Source organism: Ovis canadensis, chromosome 6 (assembly GCF_042477335.2).
Source record: "Ovis canadensis isolate MfBH-ARS-UI-01 breed Bighorn chromosome 6, ARS-UI_OviCan_v2, whole genome shotgun sequence".
Classification (NCBI taxonomy): domain Eukaryota; kingdom Metazoa; phylum Chordata; class Mammalia; order Artiodactyla; family Bovidae; genus Ovis; species Ovis canadensis.
The window spans coordinates 75,855,603-75,869,649 of record NC_091250.1 but is presented as its reverse complement, the minus strand read 5'-3'; the positions used below and the strand labels follow the sequence as shown (position 1 = coordinate 75,869,649).

The following is a 14,047-nucleotide window of genomic DNA, read 5'->3' as shown; positions in this document are numbered from 1 at the left end:
TCCTGTTTGGCAGCTCAGGAAACTGAGGTATGAAACAGAATGTGTAACTTGCACACAGTCACAGAGTTTTAGTGAGTGCACAGCAAAGCTGGCACGCTCACTGAGGTCCATCTGAAGCCAGCGTCTACACTGTTTAACTAGTAGCCCCTCAGAAGGCAAGGGATCCTCAGAAAAAGGCATGTTTCTTTGGCCAGAGTTCATTGAGTAGCCACAGTCCCCAGGAGTTCAATCACACTTTGTTCAGTGAAAATGATGAAAGGGTGTATTGAAAATGACAGATCATATATTCTGAAAATAGAAGCTATGTATAGTTTAATATGCAAATTAAAAAGTTCCGTGGTGGGTTCTCTTTTGGCCTCTAGTTCCCCTTCACTAAAGAACTGGCTGCAGCTTTTCACCAGTGTGGCTAAGAACACAGTCATTCAGGTCTGGATCACTCACTGCCCCTAGACCCTTTGAAATGTTCTAGCTCTGGGATATCTGCTGACGCTTCAGGCATCAGTCATCTTGAGAACTTAAAAAAAAAAACAATGCATAGGCCCTGCTTACTGAGACCCTAATATCATTGGTCTGAGAAGGAAACCTACTGTCAATATTTTTTGAAAACTCCAAGATTTTGAGTCTCGTGTAGGTCCCATGTGGAGAACAACTGGTTTACACTTGTGGAAAGCATAATTTGTGTTCTCTAGCAGCTGTTTTTGTTTTTTTGTTTTTTGTTTTCCTGTGGTCTGTGAAGATGGTTTGGGCCTTAAAAACCTTTGGGTCTTAAGAAGACGCTGTCACTGCTTGGTGGCGTACTCTCTGAGACTGGATCCCCTGTTTACACCACCCCATGACATGTCCTGGGAACCACATCTACACATTCTCCTTATAACACTGCCGAGAATATACACTTTAATTACTTTTCACCTAAAATCTTACAGATTATAGTGAAAGTGAAGTCTCTCAGTTGTGTCTGACTCTTTGAGACCCCGTGGACTGTAGCCCACCATGCTCCTCTGTTCATGGGATTTTCCAGGCAAGAGTACTGGAGTCGGTTGCCATTTCCTTCTCCAGAGGATCTTCCTGACCTAGGGATCAAACCCAGGTCTCCCGCATTGTAAGCAAGATGCTTTACCTTCTGAGCCATCAGGGAACAGTGCAATGATCAAGGAAACTTTACTGTCTTGACAAGTCCTGCTATCTATATATGTGTTCACTAAAATGCACAGAGCTGCTCCTGTTGCTAAGTTGCTTCAGTTGTGTCCTACTCTGTGTGACCTCTTAGACAGCAGCCCACCAGGCTCCCTCGTCCCTGGGATTTTCCAGGCAAGAACACTGGAGTGGGTTGCCATTTCCTTCTCCAATGCATGAAAGTGAAAAGTGAAAGTGAAGTTGCTCAGTCATGTCTGACTAGCAACCCCATTGACTGCAGCCTACCAGGCTCCTCCGTCCATGGGATTTTCCAGGCAAGAGTGCTGGAGTGGGGTGCCATTGCCTTCTCTGAAATGCACAGAGACATGCATGTAAACAGTTTAGTTCCATTTTAGGTCTAGGCAGGTCTCGAAAATGTCATCTGTCCTTTAATGAGACACCAATAAGAAGAGATTATTTTTACTCATCACTCTGCTGTCTCACTTAAAAATTCCTTTTGTAAGCTTTCCCTCTTTATTCACACTACCACCTTCCTCGTTCTAGTCCTAACTTTATTCCTGATTTATTCCAATAGCCATGGAAGGGGAAAAAAAAAAAAACCAGCCTAGAAGAAGCTACATCAAAATGCCAACTATGGTTGAGTGTGAAAGGTAGAGGTCTAGTTTTAATTTTTATATGTGCTTTTCAGTGATTTACTCATTTTCCTAAGTAAGCAAGTGTTACTTTCCTAAAGGAAAACCAAGACCCTTTAGCAGAATAGCCCTCTTTGTTATTCAGTTGCTAATTCGTGTCGGACTTTTTGCGACCACATGGACTGCAACACACCATGTTTCCCTGCCCTTCACCGTCTCTCGGAGTTTGCTGAAACTCAGGTACATTGATTCGGTAATGCCATCCAACGAGCTCATTCTCTGTCACCCCCTTCTTCTCCTGCCCTCAATCTTTCCCAGAATCTTTCCAGTCTTTTCCAGTGAATCATCTCTCGGCATCAGGTGGCCAAAGTATTGGAGCTTCAGCTTCAGCATGAGTCCTTCCAATGAATATTCAGGGTTTATTTCCTTTAGATTGACTAGTTTGATCTCCTTGCTGTCCAAGGGACACTCAAGAGTCTTCTCTAGCACCATATCAATTGTTATCTTGAGTGAGTGAAGTCGCTCAGTTGTGTCCGACTCTTTGCAACCCCGTGGACTGTAGCCCACCAGGCTCCTATGTCCATGGGATTCTCCAGGCAAGAATACTGGAGTGGGTTGCCATTTCTTTCTCCAGAGGATCTTCCCAACCCAGGGATCGAACCCAGGTCTCCCTCATTGCAGGCAGACGCTTTAACCTCTGAGCCACCAGGGAAGCCCCGATTGTTGTCTCACTGGTCTCTGAATGTATGTGTCCATTATACAATCCTATCTGTGGTTCACTATCAGATCAAATTCTCAAAACATGTTTTTCTCCTGTCATTATCCTGCTTAAACCTTCAGGGGCTCCCATTGCTCTTGAGAAAAAGTCTAACCTTCTGGAATCCAAAGGTCTCCTTCATCTAGTCCCACCCTCTGCATGACCCCTTATCTCACCATACCCCCCTTTCTGGCCAGCCCAGCATCCCCCTTGTCCTGGAACCAGGAGAACTCTATCAGTTGCTTTGCTCATGCTCTTCCCCCCATGGAGAGCCCCACACAATCTGCCCCTTTCTGTGTATCTGTCTAAATGCTGCCTTTCCAAGCTTGGCCCAAGTACTTCCTTCCTGCTACATTTGTCACCTTCTATTTGTCTCAAGGACGGCAAATAGGTTTCATTATATACGCCACATCCTAGCAATTGAAAATATGGAGAATCCCGAGAGCTCATCCCTGCCCAGAGGGAACGGGTTCTGTGAGCCACAGTGGTTTCTGCCAAAGGTGCAGGGGGAAGAAGTGACAGGATATCTGTTACATATCTTCCATCCGTATCTTTAACTGCTTTTTTAGACCTGTGATGCCCCGTACAGTAACCACTAGCCACATGTGGTTATTCAAACTAACTAAAATTCTGGTGGTGGGTTAGTCCCTAAGTCCTGTCTGACTCTTGGGATTCCATGGACTGTAGTCCACCAGGCTCCTTTGTCCATGGGGATTTTCCAGGCAAGAATACTGGAGTGGTTTGCCCTTTCCTTCTCCAGGGGATCATTCTGAAGCAGGGATCGAACTCCAGTCTCCTGCGTTGCAGGCAGACTTTACCCACTGAGCTACCAGTGGGAATTAAAAATTAATATCATTAAAAGTTTACTTCGTTAGTCATGAGACAGTCTGGGTCTTGGGTCCTGGGACCTTTTACTGCAGTGCTTGGTCCTGGACAAACGTCTCCTCGAGCAACAAAACACAAAGAAACTGTGAGGAACTAAAAATAACTGTGCACATACTGAGTGGAGGCAAATTAGGAACAAAACACTAAAAGGCCAAAACCAAAAGGGCCAACTGCTACTTCTGAGGTGCTGGGAGCCAGAGCAGGGTACTGCCCGTCCCACTGCTCTGTGCCTACTCTCACCCCATTTAAGGGACCAGCTCACCCCACCTCACTCTCTTGTGCTACAGCAGGAGTCTTAATAAAACCTTGCCTGAATTCCTCTTCTCGCCTCTTATTAATTTTTATTGATTAAAGAGTCCAAGAACTACCCACATTTTAAAAAAATTAATTTTCTTTTTGGCTGTGCTGGGTCTCCATTGCTGCGTGGCTTTTCTCTAGCTTTGGTGAGCATGGGCTACTCTGCAGTTCTGGTGTGCCGGCTTCTCACTGAGGTGGCTTCTTTCGTTGTGGAGCACAGGCGCCCTAGAGCAAGGGCTTCAGTAGTTGGGGCACGTGGGCTCAATGGTTGTGGCGCACGGGCTGAGTTGCTCTGCAGCATGTGGGATCTTCCCAGACCAGGGATTGAACCCGTGTCTTCCTGCATCAGCCAGCGGAGCCAGCAGGGAGGCCCCACTACCCACTTTTGAAGTACTCAGCAGCCACACATGGCTACTGGCCACTGTGTTGAACAGCAAAAACAGAGAAATGTTCCATCATCATAGGAAGTGTTATCAGTTCTGCTTTAGCCCTGCAATTATGTAATAATGTAAGGCAATATATTTATTTCATGTGTGTGTGTGTGCCTTGTTTTCTCAGTGAGCTCAAAAGTTTTTCTTGGGCAGGACTCTTCTCTTGCACTTCTTTTGTATCCCAGAGCACAAGCCAGTGCTGGGTATATATGGAAATACTGTATTTGTCGAATTGAATTTTTAGTACCAACTTGGCAATGTGCAATGAAGTCGAGTAGTAGAAATAGAACTAATTTTGGAAATTAGGAAACCAAGTTTCTGGCCCCAGCTCTTCTGCCAGTCACTGTGTCAGCTGGACTATCTCATTTAACTGAAGTAGGTTATAGTTTCCCCAAATGTAAACAGTTATAGGCTAGGCTCTGTCGGAGGGTTTTTCCATGTTTGGAATTTTGTGATATATATGCATGCTTCCCAAGTGGTGCAACTGGTAAAAAAAATCAGCCTGCCAGTGTAAGAAATGCAAGTGATGCAGGTTCGATCCCTGGGTTGGGAAGATCCCCTACAGTAGGAAATGGCAACCCAGTAAGAATATTCCAGTATTTTTGCCTGGAAAATCCCATGGACAGAGGAACCCAGTGGGCTAAAGTCCATGGGGTCACAATAAGTCAGACGCAACTGAGCACACACCCAAGTATGAGGACTACCAAAGTATGGAGTGTTCACTTTTAAGCAGAAATGCAGTCATGTACAACACACACACACACACAGATACACCTGAAGAAAACCAGAAAACTAGCCTGTTAAAAATATTCTAACTTATTTAAAATTCCATCGTATTTATCTGATTTTCTGACTATATAAGACTATCATTTTAAGGATTGATTTCACCAGATCTATAGCTAAATTCTTCTTTGAAGAGGATCATAGCAAAGGGAAGATGACTCCACAAGCAGAGAATGTTAGACCAGGCAAGTGCGAAGGAGAATTAGTGGTCTTTGTCAGCAACAAGGCAATGTCACAGCTGCCTCATGGTTTGTTTTGTTTTAATCAGTTAATTTATTTGTTTTGGCTCTGCTGGGTCTTCCTTGCTGTGCGGGTTTTTCTCTAATTGTGGCAGGCAAGAGCTGCTCTCTAGTTGCATACACGGGCTTCTCATTGCAGTAACTTCTCACAGGCTCTAGGGGCTCTGGCTGCAGTAGCTGCAACTCCCTGCCTCATGGTTTTAACAACCAAACTGAAAACCCCTAGTTTATGCTGCCCACCCTTAGCTGTTGCTCTAAGTAAGGGACCAGTAAACTAAGGCCCACTCTGCTGCCACTTTTTGTATGTCGCTCAGAATGGGTTTTTACATTTTTAAGGCTTTCTCAAAGAAAGAAAAAGAAACATATATAACCATTTGGCCCACAGAGCTGAAAATATTTACTATGTGGCTCTACACAAACAGCCAGTGAGTGACCTTCCTGTACAGATCCAACCACTTTTCAAGGCAGATCGCTTTCTGAAATGTCGTGATGGCCTGTGGCTCAAGCACAGTGGATAAAACTCCCTGTTCTCCATGTGCCAAGTCAGGGAAGGGCAGCTGCTGGGGGCGAAGGCTGGGCCATGGCTCCACCCCCTTTCTATTGAAAGCAGGCAGGGGCCTTGACTCTGAGTGCAAAGCCAGTCCTTGGATCCAGTCTGTGCTCTCTGGTCTTGACGTTGGAAATTTGATGAGTCACAGTTTCTGGCTGTGTCTTCCTTGACATTCAGCATTCAGGAGAATAAATTCTGGAGGCCCCTTGAAGGGAAAAGCTGCACACTCCATGGTCATCCAAGCTTATCTGAGGCAGGAGCCGGGCTTGCATCTCCGTTTGTTATTCTTTTCCTTTTCCCCTCTCCTCCAAGACACTCCTTTCAGTGCTTGAGGGATCTAGATTGCATATGCAGATAGAGAGACTGCTGGGGAGACACAGGGGCCACCAGATAGGGCTGGGCCGGTATCTGAGCTCAGACAGCAGCCCTGTCATGTGGGCCTGAGACACAGGGTGAAGTTGACTGTTTAAAAAATTTTTTTAAATTACTCTTTAACGTTCTCTTCAGACACCCCATGGAAAAGGCCCTTGGATTTCTCCAAACCCTCTCTCTACCTAGGCCTGCTCTCTAGGTTCTCACCGAGATTTGGTTCCTAAAATGTACTTCTTAATTATCAAACGTCCCTGGTCAGTTCAGTTCAGTTCAGTCACTCAGTTCTGTCTGACTCTGTGTGATCCTGTGGACTGCAGCACGCCAGGCCTCCTTGTCCATCACCAACTCCTGGAATTTATTCAAACTCATGTCCATTGAGTCGGTGATGCCATCCAACCATCTCATCCTCTGTCGTCCCCTTCTCCTTCCGCCTTCAATCTTTCCCAGTATCAGGGTCTTTTCAGATGAGTCAGCTCTTCGCATCAGGTGGCCAAAATATTGGAATTTCAGCTTCAGCATCAGTCCTTCCAATGAATATTCAGGACTGATTTCATTTAGGATGGACTGGTTGGATCTCCTTGCAGTCCAAGGGACTTTCAAGAGTCTTCTCCAACACCACAGTTCAAAAGCATCAATTCTTCGGCGCTCAGCTTTCTTTATAGACCAACTCTCACATCCATACGTGACTACTGAAAAAACCATAGCCTTGTCTAGACGGACCTTAGTCGGCAAAGTAATGTCTCTGCTTTTTACTATGCTGTCTAGATTGGTCATAACTTTCCTTCCAAGAAGTAAGCTTCTTTTAATTTCATGGCTGCAATCACTGTCTGCAGTGATTTTGAAGCCCCCCAAAATAAAGTCTGTCACTGTTTCCACTGTTTCCCCATCTATTTGCCATGAAGTGATGGGACCAGATGCTGTGATCTTAGTATTCTGAATGTTGAGCTTTAAGCCAACTTTTTCACTCTCCTCTTTGACTTTCATCAAGAGGCTCTTTTAGTTCGTCACTTCCTGCTATAGGGTGCTGTCATCTGCATATCTGAGGTTATTGATACTTCGCTGGCAATCTTGATTCCAGCTTGTGCTTCATCCAGCCCAGCATTTCTCACGATGTACTCTGCATATAAGTTAAATAAGCAGGGTGACAATATACAGTCTTGATGGACTCCTTTTCCTATTTGGAAGCAGTCTGTTGTTCCATGTCCCGTTCTACCTGTTGCTTTCTGACCTGCATACAGATTTCTGAAGAGGCAGGTCAAGTGGTCTGGTATTCCCATCTCTTTCAGAATTTTCCACAGTTTATTGTGATCTACACAGGCAAAGGCTTTGGCGTAGTCAATAAAGCAGAAATAGATGTTTTTCTGGAACTCTCTTGCTTTTTTGATGATCCAGCAGATGTTAGCAATTTGATCTCTGGTTCCTCTCTCTGCCTTTTCTAAAACCAGCTTGAACATCTGGAAGTTCACGGTTCACATATTGCTGAAGCCTGGCTTGGAGAATTTTGAGCATTACTTTACTGGTGTGTGAGATGAGTCCAATAGTGCGGTAGTTTGAGCATTCTTTGGCATTGCCTTTCTTTGGAATTGGAATGAAAACTGACCTTTTCCAGTCCTGTGGCCAATTTCCCTGGTTGCTTAGTCAGTAAAGAGTTTGCCTGCAGTGTGAGAGACCCTGGGAGGGGAAGATCCCCTGGAGAAGGAAATGGCACCCCACTCCAGTACTCTTGCCTGGAGAATCCTATGGAGGGAGGAGCCTGGTAGGCTACAGTCCATGGGGTGGCAAAGAGTCACGACTAAAGGACTTCACTTTCACTTTCCAGTATTCTTGCCTGGAAAATCGTTCAGATCTACACTTTTTTTTTTTCTTCTCCTTTTGTCCCATTCTCTCCTCCAGGCTAATTTTCAAAGTTCTATCACCCTTCTGTATACACAACCTCCTTTAATATAATCTGGTGTGCCTCACATCTAATAAAAATCCAGATTTACAAAACAAAAGATCTGAAAGGTAAATCTTCCCTTTGTTAAAGAATTTTCCTGTCTGAAAGACTAGTATCTCTCTCTGTCTCTCTCTACCTGCCTTGCTTGTTTTCTTGCTTTCTACACTTCATTATGCATAGTAGTAGTAGTAGTTAGTTACTCAGTGGTGTCCGACTCTTTGCGACCCTATGGGCTGTAGCTTGCCAGGTGAATATTGCTGTCCTCATCGTACAGGCAGCCTGGATAAAGTAAATACAAACACAGGGATCAAACCTGGTTCTTTTCGGTGCCTTGGGGGCCTTCCCCTTTCTGTGCAGTCTAGACTTGTGTAGCCCCTCCTCTGTGTCTAGCTGACAGGGGACATACTCTTGAAACTGGAGGAGAAGAAAGGTGACTAGGGCACGCATGCTAAGTCACTACGTTATGTCTGACTCTCTTTTGACCCAATGGACTGCAGCCTTCCAGGCTCCTCTGCCCATGGGAATTCTCCAGGCAAGAATACTGGAATGCATTGCCATGCCTTACTCCAGGGGTTCTTCCCGACCCAGGGATTGAACCCACATCTCTTACATAGGCAGGTGGTTCTTTACCATGGCGCCACCTGGGTGATTGGGGGCAGGCGGGGGGAGGTCTGAGTTGTCTGCAAGCAAATTCATTTTTGTATTTGCAGATCTTGAGGTGCAGTGAGTATATACCCATGCTGCCATCTGTAACATAAAAAATGATAGTTTGTTTACTGTCAAACCTTGGCTCATTAAATATATCCAGTAGCCTGGGTCATGATCATACGAAAAATCGGACCTTGGCTCACTTAAAACAATAGTTGCATTTGCTTCAGTTGGTACAGATTCATTTGGAGAAATTACCAGTCCTCAAGGATGATTCTAGTCCAGCACCAAGCTCCCAGCAGCTTCCAATTAATAGTAACGAGCAGTGCCTGTGTACCACTGCTCCATTCTAGAATTCCCAGCCTGGAAAAAGGCAGTTGTCATGCCCAGGGAAGCATCCATTAGGAAAGTTTGCTCTGAGTCAAATACTCACAGCCAGTTCTGGATAGAATTTCCTGACACGCAGCCTTGGCTTCCATCCTTTCTGAGAGAAGAACATATACACAGCTGTGAGACAAAGGAGAAAAGAAATCAATTTGCTAAAATTTGGAGATACAGATATTCAGAAAAACCCATCATCTTTGGGATTCTCCATTAGACTTCAGTGTAACCCTAATGGTTACAAGTTGAGATTTTGGTGTCTGAGTGAGTGGGTTCCAGTCTTGCCTTCCACCAATAACTAGTTTTACTTAACTAGGGATCTCAATAATACTTGCCATATACGGTTTTGGAGATGACTGAAGAGGTAGTATTTGTCAAGAATTTAGTGCTGGGTATGATACACAGTGGGTGTTAAATACATGTTAGTGTGTAAGCACATGTGTGCAGGGCATGGTCTACTGCAGCTTTTCTCAAACGTTCTGGGCTCAGAACATCTTAATAGACAAATAAAATAAAGGATACTCAGATAAAAACTTCAGATAAATAATAAAGTAATTTTTTTTAGTATAAATATGTCCCAAAAGTTTCATGGATACTTAAACTAAAATATTATTTGTTGTTTATCTGAAATTCAAATTTAACTAACACAACAGTGTTAATCAGCTATTCTTCAATATAAAATAAAAATTAACAGAAATTAACTCTGATTTGCATTTTTATTTGCTGAATCTGGCAACCCTGTCTTTACATTCTTAAGAATTATTAAGGAACCCAAAGTGCTCTTGTTTATGTGGGTTGTATCTGTAACTATTTATCACATTAGAAATTCAAACTAAGAAATTAAAAATATTTATTAAGCACTTCAAAAATAATTGGAATTTCTTATGTTAACATAAGTAACATTGTATGAAAAACTATATTTCCAAAAAAATAGATGATAGAAAGCACATTATATTTTTGCAAATAATTACCAGCTTGATAGAAGTCAACTATATTCTTATATCTGTTTCTGCCTTCCATCTGGTGAAATACATTATTTTTATTGAAGTAAATAAAGAATACTCGGCTTCACAAAGATATGTAGTTGGAAAAGAGAGGGGTATTTTGATATACTTTTCAGAGAGTTGAAAACATTCTTCTTTGCTATTAAAGCCAAACTCTATAAGAGATAGTTTCTTAAAGATTAGTTGTAGTATGGAATCTGAAACCATATCAGTGAAATTTTTATACTCATGTTAAAATCCACTGGTTTACTTGTACTATGAATGGGTCTTTTACTATGTGTGATTCTGTAACATTGTGAATTGGTCATTTGGAAAATACTGGTTTACTGAGTTGTGAAGATCATTGAAATATTGACACATTTCATTATATAATATTTTTAAAAATCACATTTACTAGTATCACAACTAATTTCATCAGAAAAGCATTTAATTATGACCAACTATTAAGCTCATGGTGGTGAATGTAAGTTCTTCAAAAGTTTAACTTTTGCTTGAAAGCTCCGATTTTATAATTGGAGACAAATACCATTAGTTGTGTTCTCTGAAGAGACAGGCACATTTCATTTGTTTCTCCAGAAAGTATCTACCAGATACCCAGAATCCGGATAACCATAGTTTAGCTTCAGTTATTCTTTCAAGTGAAAATAGTGTTCTGTGCCAGAAGCAGCTGTAGCTCCCCTGTAACTGTCACACACTCGGCTTTTCTTGAGTCTATAGTCATGATTAAGTATGCAGCAAGCGTGTTTCGTGCATGCTTCCCATTTCATCACACAGAATATTTAAAAAGATGTATGCTCAAGAGTCAAGATGTGTTAGATGATGGAATTAATGTTTCCCTGCTTCAAGTACATTCAAAAAAATAATAAAGACAACTTCTAGTGCCTGCTAATAGAAAAATGCTATGATTACTAGTGCAAATTGGTGCCACTGTCTTCTTTTGTGCTGAGGTAACAGCAGTGTAACCCTCTGCTGCCTTTTCATCATTGGTGCAAAGGTCAACACAGTGGAAAAATACAGAAATGTCAGTATTATTATGAAAATTGTTTTGACTTTGCAGACCTCTGAAAGGGTCTCCCAGGGGATCCAGGGACCTCACTTTGAGAACCTTCTGGTCCCAGTGAAACTGTTACTGTCCCAGTGAAAGACAGTTGATTCTTCATGTGTTCCCCTTATCTGTCCCAACATCTCCTTCCTTAAGCAGTTTGGAAAAACACTAGAGACTGTTGGGACCTTTCTTAGGGTTTGATTTAGGCTGGGCTGGGTTAGTTTCTGAGGCTGCCTTCAGGATGCTCTCAGATGCCCTCTCCAGAAAACTGAAGGGGCTTGAATGAGTCAGGGTAGTAGAGACCTCTTCAGGATTCTGTAGGACTTACTCGCCTCGCTCCAAATAAAACATTCTCCTCTTGCTGCTTCCTCCTTATCGTTGGTGTCTGAGAGAACTCAAAACCCCTTTCAGAATCTGCAACCATCTTGCAGATCAAATACATGCTGCTACTGCTAAGTCGCTTCAGTCGTGTCCGACTCTGTGCGACCCAATAGACGGCAGCCCATCAGACTCCCCTGTCCCTGGGATTCTCCAGGCAAGAACACTGGAGTGGGTTGCCATTTCCTTCTCCAATGCATGAAAGTGAAAAGTAAAAGTGAAGTCGCTCAGTCGTGTCTGACTCTTCGCAACCCCATGGACTGCAGCCCACCAGGGTCCTCTGTCCATGGGATTTGCCAGGCAAGAGTACTGGAGTGGGGTGCCATTGCCTTCTCCAAAATACATGCTAGATTCAGATATATCTAAGCTAGAGGTGGGCCTCTGGAATGACAGACACTCTAGTGAAAGGGCAGAGAGAGGTTGATTTTTCTGCCCTGACAGAACTCGGCAGTTAGAAGTACCAGGGGGACACCTGCATGCTGGCATACCCAAAACAGTAGCACAAAACCCAACTTAGAATTGCATGGCTGGAAGTGGGAAAATGCTATTATCAAACATTTATATTGCCTGGAAGGCACAGTTCTTTCTCAGGGACAAAGCATTTATCCTCTGAGCAGCATGAGATGAAATATTTGAATACAATAGAACACCAAGGACTATATTTGACACGGGGAATTTTAACACAGCCCACAGTGTTTAAAGTCAAATATCAAATTTGTGGCCATAGGAAAAAAATGAACATAAAGGCTTACTTGAAGTGGGGAAATCCATACTATCCATATCTCAGTTTTTGTGGTTAACTGAGATCCTCGATAATAGAATCTGTCAATAGATTTCAAAGTGAACAGGACAGATTGTCTTGGGGTGGAAAGGTGAAAAGAAGGATTGGGGAACCCAAGGAAAAGGAGTGGAAGAACAGGGCCAAATGTGTTCTTGTAGAGCCTAGAAAGCGTGCACAGGTGACTCTGGATTTGAGCAACAGATCCTCCCTGGAACCAGGGTCCTTGTGGCAGAAGAGAGTGGATTAGATGAAGAGCAATGACTGGATTGGATCTGCTCTGATTCTCAGCTCTGCCCATATCAGCAAAGAGCATGCCCTGGGGCAGATTCGCTGAACCTATCTCCTCCTCTGTTGGATTAAATTAAATGAGATTATAGATCAGTTCAGTTCAGTCACTCAGTCTGTCCAACCCTTGGCGACCCCTTGGAATGCAGCACGCCAGGCTTCCCTGTCCATCACCAGGACTGTTAATCAGGTAACCGGTAATTGTTGTTCAGTTGCTAATTTGTGTCCAGTTCTTTGAGACCCCATGGACTGCAGCATGCCAGGCTTCCCTGTCTGGCATTTAATCATCAGTTCTTGTTTCATGGCATGATTTGATGGTTAATTTATTTGCCACCTTGTCTTTATAATCCACTTTTCTCATCCTCTTTGAATACAGAACAAAACAAAGCTACTACATCAAAACCCTAGACTCTCAAGTCATACCTGGAGTCATGTTTACTCCATTAGGCACTGCTTTGGATTCTGATATTGTCTTCACACTTTTTTTTTCTTCAGAATTCAAATATGTTCCTTAACCATAAGCACTGGACAGCGTGCTAAGGATGCAGAGGAGGCTACTCTTATGGTCTAGAAAGTGGTTGCCTTGTATGTGGATATGTGGTACAACGTGGCTTGGGTATCCAAGAGAGGTACTAATGAAAGGAGACTCCTATGAAGTGAATAATTATTCCCCAGTTGTGTGGGTTTGTCACTTTGCAGATTTGTTCCTCTTCGGTTTGCTTAAAGAAGGGGAGGTGGGCTGTGGGGGTCAAGTGAGATAGACCCCCCCTTGCCCCGCAAATAGGATAAGAATTTGATGAGCCCAGAGGGAGGAAGATGAGAATATGCCAGAATTAGCAGGGAGACTCAGTCATACCATGTGGCGAATTTGAGGCTCTGAGAAGAGGCATATCTGAGGGTGGGGAATTGGGTGGTCCTGGCCGTGAAGGAGGGAAACCCTGGCCTGTCAGGAAAGTCCAGCTTCAGCCTCGTGACCTAGAGCCAGCTGTTGAATCTTTCTGGATCTCTCTTCAGTCGAATCTGGATGATAACACATGTGTTTCACTCCCTCGCCAGCTTGTTTATCACATAAAATAAAAGAAGAAAGAGGATGATAGGAGTAATTGATACGCACATCATCTCTCTGTCAAGGAGTTGGGCAAAAAAGGAAGTATAGAAAGGGGTGTAGGAAAGAGAAAATGAGAAAAAAAAATAAGAGAGAGAAGGAAAGGGGAAGGGAGGCAGGCATGCAGGTATCTGTGTTAGAGGGCAAGACGAATTCAAGAGGAGAAACGCTGGGAAAGCACAGGCACTGCCAGCCTGGGCTGGAGGCCCGGGAGGCCCGCTCACCACGCCTCTGCAAGGCAGATAACCAGCCTGAGGATGCCCACCCGAGGTGGATTAGTCACAGCACTAACCTGAGGCATCTGTAATACTGAGGAAAACAAGGCAGGACCTATAGCGGTAAGGGGTGGGGGAGAAAAATGGACAACTACCTTGAAAATGCTTTGGAAATGTGTATATGCCATT

General features: G+C 43.6%; 1 protein-coding gene across 17 annotated transcripts in view; it reads left to right on the top strand.

Moving 5' to 3' along the window:
* RBM47 (RNA binding motif protein 47) overlaps positions 1 to 14,047 on the top strand; it is a 169,718-nt gene that overhangs the window by 75,540 nt on the left and 80,131 nt on the right. The gene's annotated exons all lie outside the window — the stretch shown is intronic.